Raw genomic sequence first — 14,883 nt, 5'->3', positions numbered from 1 at the left:
GGTGGGATGAATTGGGAGATTGGGACTGACATATATACACTACTATGTGTAAAATAGATAACTCATGAGAACCTACTGTATAGCACAGGGAACTCTACTCAGTGGTCTGTGGTGACCTAAATGGGAAGGAAATCCAAAAAAGAGTGGATATATGTATACATATGACTGATTCCTTTTGCTGTATAGCGAGAACCTAACACAACATTGTAAAGCAACTATACTCCAATAAAAAATAATTTAAAAAATAAAATACAATATACAAATCAATTTTCACTGCAAAGTAAAGGAGCTGTTACAGTGGAGGATTCCTGGACTGAATGTCAATATTATGACATAGTATGAGTGTGTTTCGTGTTTGGTAATTGCAATCATTGTTGCTTTTGTTGTGGTCATCCATTTACAATGCTTGGTGTCAGTTTATTTATCTCTTGTAAAAATAAAATACAGTGTGTGTGTGTGAGTTGTGAAAAAAAGAGGAAACTTTAAAAAAAACAGTAAAACAAAATAAAATAAGATACAGAAGAAAAATAAATAAAATGAGCTTGTTAAAATTAAAGTAGGTGTCTGGGAAAGAGAGTAGCTGATTCATTGTTTAAATGAAAAATACCATCAAGAAACAGTAATTAAAAAAATAAAAGGATTATCTTATATTAGTAGTCCATTTTTTCCCATGGCAATTTTTAAATGAATAAGACTGGAAACCTGAACTGGATTCCTGAGGGAATTCTCAGAATACAATGTCAACACGATTATCACAAGGAACTGATTTACTCCAAGGTATATGAGGCGGTCACAAAACTGAATCCTCTATGGATGCTGAGTCAGTACTACTGTGTAAAGCTCACATTGTGGATGTACGGAAAGTGGATGATGGGCTATGGCATCCTCTGGCCATATTTACAGAGATCAGGTGGTAGTGCTTTTGACTAGTCAGCAACTGAGCTGACTAGCTTTTCCTAGGAGGGCAAAAGCTAGGGTGCAACAGGAGCCAAGGCTCTGTGCATCAACCTTCTCACACGAGACACAAAATAACCGAGAAGCCTTTGTTAATAGGTCTCATTCTGAATAATCACCTCTTTAAAATAGGTAATGCAGAAACTTACTGTTTAAAAAAAAGTCAAGCCATGCAAGATTATATATACACACGTGTACAAACATGTGCATACACCACCCGCCCACACACACACAGAGTAAGGTTTGCCTCTAACCACTGGCCTCCAGTCATCCAGTTCTCAAATATGTTACCAGTTTTTTGCGTACCCTTCCCATGATGGTCTGTGCAGTGTTTCATCACTTTTAAATTTGGTAATTCTGCTGTACTTGGGATTTTGACAAGTTTTCCACCTGCTGTGAAAGGATGTTCTGAAGACAGTTTGTTTCTAAATTGAGAGTAAAAGGAAAAGGAAACACAATAGACAAATTGGCTTCTGTGTCACAAGGAACAAAGGACACTGGAGAAAAGAGGCATGAAAGAAAGGTGATATTTGGAAGAATAATTTTTTCCCTATTTAAAAATAGCTTAATTAGGAAAAACAAGACTTTAGAATCAGTGTCTGATAAAATCCTGGCTATGTCACTGTCGAGCTACATGACTTTGGTCATTACTTAATCTCTCTGAGCTTTGTTTTCCTAAATTAAAAAATAGAGATAATATTAACTACCACATAAAGTTGTGAGTTACCTGGCACATAGGAAAAAATTAATAAGTGGTGACTATTATTATTTTCTTAGGCATTGTTTAAAGGAAATGGTTATTGTTGTATTTTAATTCTGTTTCTTCCCTCTGATCCCATCTCAGTCTTTATTTATTTTTTTAATTGAAATGTAGTTGGCATATAGCCACTTCAATATTTATTTGTTAACAATGTATCCAAGGATTTAAGACAGCTTCCTCCCTAGGAAAATAAAATTTTCTTCGAAATAAATTCTATTGAATTAGAAAACACCAAGTTTAATGCTAAACTCTGAAGAGACCTGTTTAAGCATGTCCTAGGGTCTAGGGCAGATATATATACCCTAATGGTCTAATGGTCTGAAGGACATCAGAGGATTGAGACTCATCACTGTAAAAAGATCTTGGAAGTACCTATTTCTTTTTCTTCCTTTTTTTTTTTTTTTTTTTCAATTGGAGTATAGTTGCTTTACACCGCTGGGTCAGTTTCTGCTGTACAGCAAAGTGCATCAGCCATATGTATACATTTATCCACTCTTTTTTGGATTTCCTTCCCATTTAGGTCACCACAAAGCACTGAGTAGAGTTCCCTGTGCTAACCAGTAGGTTCTCATAAGTTATCTATTTTAAACATAGTAGTGTATATATGTCAATCCCAATCTCCCAGTTCATCCCACTCCCGGAAGTACCTATTTCTTATATATTATATTTAGTCTGTTTTCCCAACTACATTTATTCATGAAACAAGGGTCTGTATCATAAAATCCTTATATCTACCTCTCTACCTACATACCTACCTATCTGTACCATACATATATATGAGTGTGTGTATATGTGTGGGGGTTAAGGCAGGGGTCCCCAGCCCCTAGGCTGAGGACCAGTACCGGTCTGTGGCCTGCTAGGAACTGGGCTGCACAGCAGGAGGTGAACAGTGGGTGAGCAAACTAAGCTTCGTCTGCCGCTCCCCATCGCTCGCATTACCGCCTGAATCCTACCTGCCGCCCCCCCGCCCCAAGTCCGTGGAAAAATTGTCTTCCGCAAAACCAGTCCCTAGTTCCAGAAAGGTTGGGGACCACTGGGTTAAGGGATATAATGCTGGTTTTATAGGTAACATTTCTATTTGATCAAGAGGTAACAAAAATGAAAAAGCTAATGGTAAATTGGACATTGGAGAGGACATTTTTCTAGTAAAAATATAAACCTGTATTTTAAAATAATCTTAATATGTATTTTTAATTTGACTATTTGTAGGCTCCATTTATAACAAACACTTACTAGAGGCTGCTATAAGTACACATATAGTACCTAATTTATATTGAAGTCACTTGAGCAAATACTGTTATCATTTGTAGGGTTGCATGTGAAGTGATTCACCTAATATATAATTTTACTATGATCACTTGTTATACTTCATTTACACAAAATTACTTATTCCATCTACTATTATAATCACAAATTAATCCTCAAGATTTCAAGGAGAAAAAAGAGTTAACTAATGCGTAGGGCCTGCTTTCTAGGTATTTTTCTTCAAATAAAAACACAGGATAGTTGAAATCTAAGCTATCACAAGGGCTATCCCTGGAATAACTCAAGAAAGTAATTGCACTTCTACCAATTCTATTCCTATTCCATTCTTACAACTTCGTGGACATATTTTTGAGCTTCTAGGTCTACTCTCCATTCAGAATTTGTATGCTGGACTGTATTTCAATAGCCAACCCCACAGTTTTTTCCACTCATTACAATTTCTATAGGTGACAGTTATCTTGAGGGCTAACCATGAATCTGACCTCATAGATCATGGACTTAGGAGTGATCTATTCTGAGACTCATTAATTTCAGAAATATTTATTATTGCATTTTTTGTACTAGACACTGAGAAATATATAATGAAACTAGTCCCTACTTTCAAGGCTGTCACAGTCTAATAAGGAAGATGGATAAGAAAATCAATTCCAACACACTGTCTTTACTGTGATAATGAGATATATCAGGATACCATTGGACTTCAACAGAGGGACACTTTCACACTCTTATGGGTCAAAGACCATGTCAACAGAATTGATAACGAAGTTAGATATTGAGGGAACCGATAAAGATTAGCAAAATAAAGGGAATGCTGTCCTAGGCAGAAGGAGCAGTTTTTACACAATCTCAGAAACATAAGAAGATCTAGAGAATTTAAGGAATTGCAAATGGTTTGTGGCAAGAATACTAACAGAGTGGGAATGATGAAAAGGCAGATCATTAAAAAGCCTTATACATACATCGTAAGGAATGTGAACTTTATCTGGAAGGTAATGGGGTGCCCATTGAAATTGATATAAGCACACTTACATTTAGAAATTGGGCTCTGGCAATAGTTCAGAAGATGAATTCGGAAGACGAATATGAGGACAAGAGACCAGAAGTAATTAGGGGGCTAATGCAATAATTCACAGAAGAAATAAGGAGTGCCTAGACCATGAGAGCAACTTCAAGAGCTCTTTGGACTGTCTTTCTGTCCTGAAATTGTCCTCTATAAGCCTTATGGCAGCCCTGGGCAGAGGCTTCCAGGGAAAGGTCAAACTGAAGGAGCTAACAGACATATATCAAAAGTAAAGGCTTTCAGGACATGGAAGCAACCTAAATGTCCATCGACAGATGAATGGATAAAGAAGATGTGGCACATGTATACAATGGAATGTTACTCAGCCATAAAAAGTAATGAAATTGAGTTATTTGTAGTGAGGTGGTTGCACCTAGATTCTCTCACACAGAGTGAAGTAAGCCAGAAACAGAAAAACAAATACCGTACACTAACACATATATATGGAATCAAAAAAACGTTACTGATGAACCTAGTGGCAGGGCATGAATAAGATGCAGATGTAGAGAATAGACTTGAGGACACAAAGGGGGAAGGGTAAGCTGGGACGAAGTGAGAGAGTGGCACTGACATACATACACTACCAAATGTAAAATAGATGGCTAATGGGAAGCAGCCACATAGCACTGGGAGATTGGCTTGATGCTTTGTGACGACCTAGAGGAGTGGGATAGGGAGGGTAGGAGGGAGGGGATATGGGGATATATGTATACATATAGCTGATTCACTCTGTTGTACAGCAGAAGCTAACACAACATTGTAAAGCAATTATACTCAAATAAAGATGTAAAAAAAAAAAAAGTAAAGGCTTTAATCCTACTTGTCACAAACTGGGGAAATATTAAACCAAAAGAGTAATTTTTACTATGTCAAAAGATTGTAATGTCTTTGGGATGAAAAGAAAACAAAAACGTTAAAATTATTGAGAGATTCTAACCCAATGTTTGAATCCCCTTACAACATCCCTACTAAGTGGGGACCCAGCCCATGTTAAGTAACTCCAGTGAGAACAATCCACTATTCCATAAGAAAGGTTGCATGCATTTGCTCTCATTTTTAAAAGAAAAAAGAAAAAGCAGGGAGCTTTGTAGGAACTTGCTAGTCAAGATTCCAGGTGCTATCCAGATTTTCCATTGACTTTGCTTGCACTTTCTCTTCCTGAAATTCATCTCTTTTTAGTGGTGCGTAATTTATATGTAGGGCTGACTTTATGGGAAGGTAATAAAAGGGAGCTTTCCCTAAGTAATGCCATTTTGGGGGCCAGGAAGCAAAGCTTCTCCTCCCTCATCCACCCCCACTCCATGCTATCAGAGTCCCAAATTCCACCATTAGCATTTCTGAAGAAATGGCACATTAAATTAAGTCACACTAGGATGTTAATGACATATCAGATAGATTTCATTCTGACATTGGGAATCCTGAGAAGTACAGAGCCACTAGCAAGGGAAAGAGCACTAAAAATGGAGAAAAGAAAAACAGTACCACAAGATGAGCCAGAGGTTCCCAATAAGAAAGACATGAAATTTGTTCAAAATACTCTTTCTAGGACTCCTCTTATTATTTTGTCACAATAGATCTGGGGCAAATTTCTGGGCGATTCTGATATGCAGCTAAGTTTAGGAACTATTAGCTGTGAAGCCACATTAAAAAAAACCCAAACGACATGACCCTCACCTCATAAACACACAAAGTCAATGTTCCTATAATGCTGAGGGCCATCTTGGTTTGTTCATACAAAGCTCTTGTCCTAAAGTTTCTAAAGTAAAGGTTAAGAGGAGAGTCAATGGCACATTTGGTGCCTGATGAAATGTGCCACTGACTTTTCAAGTTTCTAAGTCTACTTCAACGACCGTAAGCTTTCAATGAGCAGAACTATGATGATGAGTACAGAATGATACATAACATTTTGCTTTTAAATTTTCTTTTGGCTATTTCAATATCTATGTCTCTTGGGCTGAGAATTTTATGAATTTGTAACAAACATTAGATCATTGGGCTCATGATAGCTTTTGAAGAAAGTGGCAAATTTTAGCTCTGATTTTTTTTTTTTTCCGGTACGCGGGCCTCTCACTGTTGTGGCCTCTCCCGTTTGCTCTCCCGTTTGTGGAGCACAGGCTCCGGACGTGCAGGCTCAGCGGCCATCGCTCACCGGCCCAGCCGCTCCGTGGCATGTGGGATCTTCCCAGACCGGTGCACGAACCCGTGTCCCCTGCATCGGCAGGTGGACTCTTAACCACTGCGACACCAGGGAAGCCCTTAGCTCTGATTTTTCTTAAGAAAATGGACAAGGAGGTAAAAATGCATTGTTATAATAGTGCAGTGACAAAAAAAGTCACAATGATAGCTGAAGCACTCAGATGGAAGATATAAAAACAATAATTAGCATTTGTTTAGCATTTATAGTTTACAAAATTCATTTGTAGATTTGATTCTTCCAAGAATTCTGTAACATAGGTAGGGTAGGTGTTGAAGATGAAGATTTGCGGTACGCGGGCCTCTCACTGTTGTGGCCTCTCCCGTTGCGGAGCACAGGCTCCGGACGCGCAGGCTCAGCGGCCACGGCTCACGGGCCCAGCCGCTCCGTGGCATGTGGGATCTTCCCGGACCGGGACACGAACCCGTGTCCCCTGCATCGGCAGGCGGACTCTCAACCACTGCGCCACCAGGGAAACCGGAAGATGAAGATTTTATAGATGAAGATTTTATTTTATTTATGTATTTATTTATTTTTAGAATAAATTTATTTATTTTATTTATTTATTTTTGGCTGTGTTGGGTCTTGGTTGCCGTGCGTGGGCTTTCTCTAGTTGTGGCAAGTGGGGGCTACTCTTTGTTGTGGTGCAGGGGCGTCTCATTGTGGTGGCTTCTCTTACTGTGGAGCACTGGCTGTAGGGAAGCCCAGATGAAGATTTTATAGGTGACATTTCTCAAGGCTCAAAGTTTGGACTTCCCTGCTGGCGCAGTGGTTAAGAATCTGCCTGCAAATGCAGGGAACACGGGTTCGAGCCCTGGTCCGGGAAGAGCCCACATGCCTCAGAGCAACAAAGCCCGTGCGCCACAACTACTGAGCCTGAGCCCTAGGGCCCACGTGCCACAACTACTGAGCCAGCGTGCTGCAAGTACTGAAGCCCGCTCACCTAGAGCCCGTGCTCCACAACAAATGAATCTACCGCAATGAGAAGCCGGGGCACATGAGGAAGAGTAGCCCCCGCTCACTGCAACTAGAGAAAGCCCACGCATAGCAACGAAAACCCAATGCAGCCAAAAATAAATAATTTTAAAAAATAAATAAAATTTTTTAAAAAGACTCAAAGTTTGAAGGATTTTCTCAAGGTTTAGAAGAGTATTCTAAGTTTTTTTTTTTTTAAATCCTGCTATGAGGCAGAATATCATACATTGTTTTCCGTTTTCTAAATAATTCTAGTAAACTCAATATGTTAACTCAGAAATTTTAATGATTTATACAAAGACTTGTTTAATTACTCCTGGATATATGCAGTAAATAATAATAGAACTACCTTTTATTGAGAACCTACTCTGAGATAAGCACTGTGTCAGGTGTGTAAATTATATCTAATTATAACAATGCTGCAAGATGTTAAGATGTTATCTCATTTTGCAAAAGAGGAAACTGAGATTCAGAGAGGTTAAGTGAGGTGCCCAATGCTTAACAGCTAACAAGCTGCTAAGCTGGCAAACTCCCATCTTTCTGATTCCGAACTTCTTTTCATTACACCTTTCTTAAATGATTATAAGGATGTTTACTTACAGTCATCAATTTTTAGTCACTTTAGAGTTACTCATTTATAAACATGCAGTGTTAATTCATTCATTTGTATCCGACATATACTGTAAACGTTTTTGTCGCAGACACAGTATTTCTAGGACCTGGACATTAGCTGGGTACTGGATATAAAAAGGAGAAAAAATATGCCTATATAGAGTTTGTAGGCTAGCCTGGAAACTGTAACAGTGAATGAATAACCAGAATATAAAGCATGAATACTGCTTAGGAATATCCACAAAGCACTTTAGCAACTAATAGGGAGCTGTCACTGCCTCAGCTATGCTTTCATGTGCTAATTTTGAATATGTAAACTATTCAATCAAACCTTTAGTGGAAAACATTTAGTTGGCTTATTTGACATTATGTAATGTGCTAAAAGTTAATTTTGAAAAGTAGACTTTTAAAAAATTCTTTGCCTTCTGAAATGGAAATTCCAGAATAGACACAAATAGAAGGTAAATAAAAACTTTCAGAGGTTTCTGTAATCACTGATGTGGCTAAAGCAATTTTCTCAGTTTAATACTTATAACTATTACAGACCTCACTTTTACTCCTGCTCACATGGTTGTAGCTGACTTTTATAACTACTATTAATTCCATAGTCCCGTTGCCCTGGTTCCTTGACTGGTAGGGTGACCCAAACCTTCATTTCTGTCACCCACATTGGGTTGCTGTAGTTTTTTCCTTGACTTAAATCTCAGGACATGGGAGTAACAAGAGCACTTTGGGAGATCTCCCACAATTCAGGCTTATCCTTCCTTATCAGCATTATGCAGTAGTAGCACAATTTCCCCTTGGTAGTTAGGATCAATCACCACAGTAAGTACAGTAATCACCTGTTTTGCCTGTTGATTCATTGGTATGAGGAGCCCAAAGTGGCCAGGTGGCAGTCTCAATTTCTAGTTTAATGGAACCATTATTGTGACCTCTAGTGGAAGCATTCCTCCCTTTGGAACTAAGACCTCTACATTAACAGAACCTAAAGTCACAGGGATAGAAAGCAAAAGTTTGCTAGTGGATCACTAGAGATAATAATGAAAAAAGCCACTCCCATTTTCACCTCCTTAATTCCCAGAACCTATGAATCCTGGCTATAGGAGAAAGAACACCATCTATATTATTATCTAATTTAGAGCAAATACTGCACCCTGGAGGACATTGCCTCAGCTGCACAAGTTATGCCATAGGCCACTTAGCTGGTACCATAAATAATTTTTCAAAAAGCCATTCCACCATTCTGTCAAGCCAGTGGATTTAGGAAGGGAGGAGGGCAGGGTAAGACTGGTGAATTCTATGAGCATAGTCCCATTGCCACTCTTTATTTCTATACAAAGACTTCCTTCATCAGAAGTGATGGTGTATGGAATACCGTGACAGAAGATAAGCCATTCCATGAGTCCATGGATGGTGGTTTTGGCATAAAATTTATGTGCAGAGAAGGAAAATCTATATATAGAGTGTCTATCCCATTGGGAACAAAATGCTGCTCCTCCCATGATGGAAGTAGTCCAACAAAATAAACCTGCCCCCAAATAGCCATAGATCTCCTTCAGGGAATGGTTCTGTATAAATGGCTCAGTTTTTATTTGCTCCAGCAACAAAATCACATCTGAACAGCAGCTACAGTAGGAATAATTATCTAAGTTCATAATAATCCACTGTCATGCTCCAAAATTCATCTCTCTTCTATGCTCTCCCTAACCCTTACTTTACTGCCCAACAGATAATGCTTTACAGATGGATTTTTTTCTTCTTAATGTTGGTATAAGGCAACATTTTTAGACGTGAACACTTTCAGAATATAATCAAGAGTAGAAGGAAAAATAGAAAAAAATGGAGAACATTTTTCTTTAAAGAACTACATTGGGAACCTCAGCGATAAAGGAAAAAGCAAGCACTTCTATCTATATATTTATAATGACAGTTACCATTACTACTGTGTATTCATCCTCACAATAACCTACAAGCTAAATATTAACCCCATTTGTTAAACTGGAAAACTGAAATAGAGTGAAATTAAGTGACACGACCCAGTCCCATAGCTAATAGTGTAGAGCAAGACCTTAAGCCAGATTTCTTACCTCAAAGCTAGTTCTCTTTACACTATACTACCTTCTAACAAATGAGACTATGTTCTTTATTCTTTTCCCAGAATATAAATTGCTCTGGTATTGCATGATATAATCTTATTCTTAAAAGGGATGGGGGCTACCCTGGTGGCGCAGTGGTTGAGAGTCCATCTGCCAATGCAGGGGACACAGGTTCGTGCCCCAGTCCGGGAAGATCCCACAGGCCGCGGAGCGGCTGGGCCCGTGAGCCATGGCCGCTGAGCCTGCGCGTCCGGAGCCTGTGCTCCGCAACGGGAGAGGCCACAACAGTGAGAGGCCCGCGTACCGCAAAAAAAAAAAATAATAAAATAAAATAAAAATAAAAAAAGACATCAAAATTGGTGAATTTTTGTGTAGCCATTTTAATATCGAAGATGGAAGAAAAAAGCAACATTTTCGGCATGTTATGCTTTATTATTTCAAGAAAGGTAAAAATGCAACTGAAACGCACAAAAAGATTTGTGCAGTGTATGGAGAAGGTGCTGTGACTGATGGAACGTTTCAAAAGTGGTTTGCGAAGTTTTGCGCTTTCTCACTGGCCGATGCTCCACGGACGGGTAGACCAGTTGAAGTTGATAGTGATCAAATCAAGACATTAATCGAGAACAATAAATGTTACACCACGCGGGAGAGAGTCGACACACCCAAAATATTCAAATCAAGCGTTGAAAATCATTTGCACCAGCTTGGTTATGTTAATCGCTTTGATGTTTGGGTTCCACATAAGTTAAGCAGGGGAAAAAAAACCTTCTTGACCATATTTCCCCATGCAATTCTCTACTTAAATGTAGTGAAAACGTTCTGTTTTTGAAACAAAGTGTGACAGGTGATGAAAAGTGGATACTGTACAATAATGTGGAATGGAAGAGATTGTGGGGCAAGCGAAATGAACCGCCACCAACCACACCAAAGGCTGGTCATTTTCCAAAGAAGGTAAAGTTGTGTATATGGTGGGATTGGAAGGGAGTCCTGTATTATGAGCTCCTTCCGGAAAACCAAACGATTAATTCCAACAAGCACTGCTACCAGTTAGACCAACTGAAAGCAGCACTCGACGAAAAGCATCCAGAATTAGTCAACAGAAAACATATAATCTTCCATCAGGATAATGCAAGACTGCATGTTTCTTTGATGACCAGGCAAAAACTGTTACAGCTTAGGTAGGAAGTTCTGATTCATCTGCCGTATTCACCAGACACTGCACCTTTGGATCTCCATTTATTTAGGTCTTTACAAAATTCTCTTAATGGAAAAAAATGTCAATTCCCTGGAAGCAAAGGAACCGTAAAAGGCACCTGGAATAGTTCTTTGCTCAAAAAGATAAAACGTTTTGGGAAGATGAAATTAGAAGATGAAGTTGCCTGAAAAATGGCAGAAGGTAGTGGAACAAAAGGGTGAATATGTTGTTCAATAAAGTTCTTGGTGAAAATGAGAAATGTGTCTTTTATTTTTACTTAAAAACAGAATGCACTTTTTGGCCAGCCCAATAGTTAAACTATGTCTTCAAGCACTTTTTTCTTCAAGCACTTTTAAATTTTGTTTTAACACGCATTTTGAATTTCATAAATATTTTTGTGTTTACCTCCTCCATATCTTCTGTTCTTCAAGGTACTTGAGGAGAAAAATGATAATAATTGTTGTGAAACAATCAATTCTTATGAGCGTAATACCTACGAAAAATGTTTGAAAATCTGCAGTTCCTATGTGGATGTTAGTAATTTGTATTTATTGACTTGTCCCATCCTTCTTTGTCATCTGACTACTATGAGTCAATATTTTTAGAAATGTGAAATCTCCTATGTGAAATTTGGTTTCATTTGCCCAAACCTGAATAAAAGGTAGAGTGTGAGTTGTAATGATGTAATCCATCAATACAATATGTGATTTTGTGGAAGTAACCTGATATTAACTAATAACAAAGCCATTTCATTAAAAAAATTAAAGTGGTGTTTCTTTTTTTTTTTTTTTTTTTTTTTGCGGTACGCGGGCCTCTCACTGTTGTGGCCTCTCCCGTTGCGGGGCACAGGCTCCGGACGCGCAGGCTCAGCGGCCATGGCTCACGGGCCCAGCCGCTCCGCGGCATATGGGATTTTCCCGGATCGGGGCACGAACCCGTGTCCCCTGCATCAGCAAGCGGACGCCCAACCACTGCGCCACCAGGGAAGCCCAAAGTGGTGTTTCTTTTATGCAGCTAAATAGAAACTTAAAGACAATTTCATATTAACAGTAGCTGTGGGTCTGATTTTTCATTGACTTACTAAGGCTGTTGTAGAAAAGTAAAATTGAGAGCAGTTTTCAGTAGTATTAATTCTAAGTAGACAGAACTCAGTTAATTATTGCTTGACAGTCACTGGTCAAATTTTTAAAAAGTGAAACTAACATACTGAATAGATTGTATTACAAAATACACTCTTTAGCAAGTGAATAGAATTCTATTAATACATTGAAAAGTAATTGATCTGCTTCTCTCCTTTCAGTCATAAGAAGATTACTTTTGTCAGAATTAAGAAATAAGTCCAGGGCTTTCCTGGTGGCACAGTGGTTGAGAGTCCGCCTGCCAATGCAGGGGACACGGGTTCGTGCCCCAGTCCGGGAAGATCCCACATGCCGCAGAGCGGCTGAGCCTGTGAGCCATGGCCGCTGAGCCTGCGCGTCCGGAGCCTGTGCTCCGCAACGGGAGAGGCCACAGCAGTGAGAGGCCCGCGTACCGCAAAAAAAAAAAAAAAAAAAGAAAGAAAGAAATCCAGTTTTGTTTTGCTTGTACTTTGTTATTTACATTCAAGAAAGTATATTAGAGGGTGGGGGAATGAGTGAAATAGGTGAGGGAGATTTAGAGGTACAAACTTCTAGTTAAAAAGTAAATAGGTCATAGCATAGGGAATATAGTCAATAATATTGTAATAACTTTGTATGGTGACAGATGATAACTGGACTGATTGGGGCGATCATTTTGCAATGTACAAAAATATCGAATCACTATGTTGTACACCTGAAACTAATATAATAATGTCAGTCAATTATACTTCAATTTTAAAAAAGAAAGTATATTGGGTAATTTTTAAATCTAGCAACTATAAACTACATATTTTGTTCAAAGCAACTATAATAATTCATGTTTGCTGAGCTAGATCATGACAGTAAGCTGCTTTCAGTGGAAGTAAACCACTTCTAGGAGACAATATTGATTCAGATAATTAGGGCAATAATTATGAAGGAATCTTTGATTAATTTCCTTTAGTGACTAAATATTTGAAATAGCTGTTGTGCCCTTGAAATGAAATATAAATTCTTATCCTCCTAGCAGGCTGGATGCATTATGAGACACAGTGGGTGGTATGTGTGTAGACATCTAAGGAGGGTGTAAAGCCACAGCTAGACAAGCAGCTTACCCATTATTTCATTATAAGCTGAGTATAGAGCAAAATGTCACTCTAAAAATGGGCTACAATAGTGTTTTCCAAGATTCAAACCTACGTCTTTTCTTTCAAATTAATCTCATACAAAACATAATAAATACTATGAAGTAGATAAATAAGGCATTTACCTTGTGGTCCTGTCCCTGTGTCTGGGGCTGGGGATGGAGGCAGAGTTCTCACCCAATTAGTTCCTCCCCCAGCAGCTTCTGCTGACCCCTACAAGCATGTTTCTGAAAATCTGTGTCCTAAATCCCACCTATCAGAACCAAACCTACTAATCAACACTACTGCTTTACCCCCTGGCCAAAGGTCAAGAAGATACTTGGGGCTAATGAATAATAAAAATTTGCTGAAATTTTTCCCACTCCACTTCCATTGACAATGGAGAAATTCTGATTCACTTGAAACAGTAGTGTTTAAGTATGAACCAGATATCCGTAGACAAAAGATGAAGAATCCAGCCATTTATCCATAAGAGCATAAAGTAAATGCTTCTTTTCATAGCAAAATGAATTAAAAATTGGTATCAGCCTGATGGTATGAAGAAATGGCCTAGATTAACAACAGAGACAACTAAATTATAGTTTGTGAATCTAAAAGGGGGGGTTATAAAATAGTAGTAAAGTTTATCTTATATTAGTAAAATCTATAATTACAGCTTGTTTTTAAATTACAAATATGACTGGTAATCATCTGCTTAAAAATCTCCCACAGTTCTCCACTCCTCATCAGGTCAAGCTAAGATCATTACCCAGGCTACAATATTGGTCTTGGTCTGGTTCCAACCGGATCTGAACAGCCTCAATTCCTACTGATCTGTTCTAGTTGCACAGGAATTTAAAATGCTTTCTGAACAGAATCTTGTCATAATGTTCTTTTTTTTTGTATTATAAAAAGAATACATGATCTATCAGAAAATGCTGAAAAGAAAAAAAATAAAATAATTTCCATAATCTCACCACAGTTAACAAAGTGGTGTTTCACTTTGAAAATGGAGGAATAAAGCCACAAGTCAAGGAATGCAGGAAGCCTCTAGAAGCTAGAAAACACAGGGAAGTGGATTTTCCCCTAGAGGCTCCAGAAGGAACAAAGCCCTGATAAGTTGATTTTAGCCCAGTAAGATACCACTTTGGATTTCTGACCTCCAGATTGTAAAATAATAAATTTGTGTTCTTTCAAGCTGCTAAGCTTGTGGCAATTTGTTACAGCAGCAATAGGAAATTAATATAGTACCTAATGAAATTTAAGACACAGCAGAAAAGCATAATATATGCCTATTTTAAAATGTATCTCGGCACTAAAATTCAATGATTATATTTGGCCCCATATTTTCTGAGGGAGTATATTTGGGAAGTTTCATATTGTTATAAAAATTGTACAGGTAGTATTTTATGATGACCTTGGGTTATAAATTAAAAATAAAAGTTGTTTATACAATGAGGCCATACACCAAGAGACATAATCTCAATGAAGCTAGGAACCATATTGATTTTGTTCATTACTGTATGTCTTGTACCTTTAGAGTGCTGGGC

The sequence above is a fragment of the Orcinus orca genome, chromosome 4 (assembly GCF_937001465.1).
Source record: "Orcinus orca chromosome 4, mOrcOrc1.1, whole genome shotgun sequence".
Lineage (NCBI taxonomy): Eukaryota > Metazoa > Chordata > Mammalia > Artiodactyla > Delphinidae > Orcinus > Orcinus orca.
Note: the sequence above shows the minus strand (reverse complement) of the source record.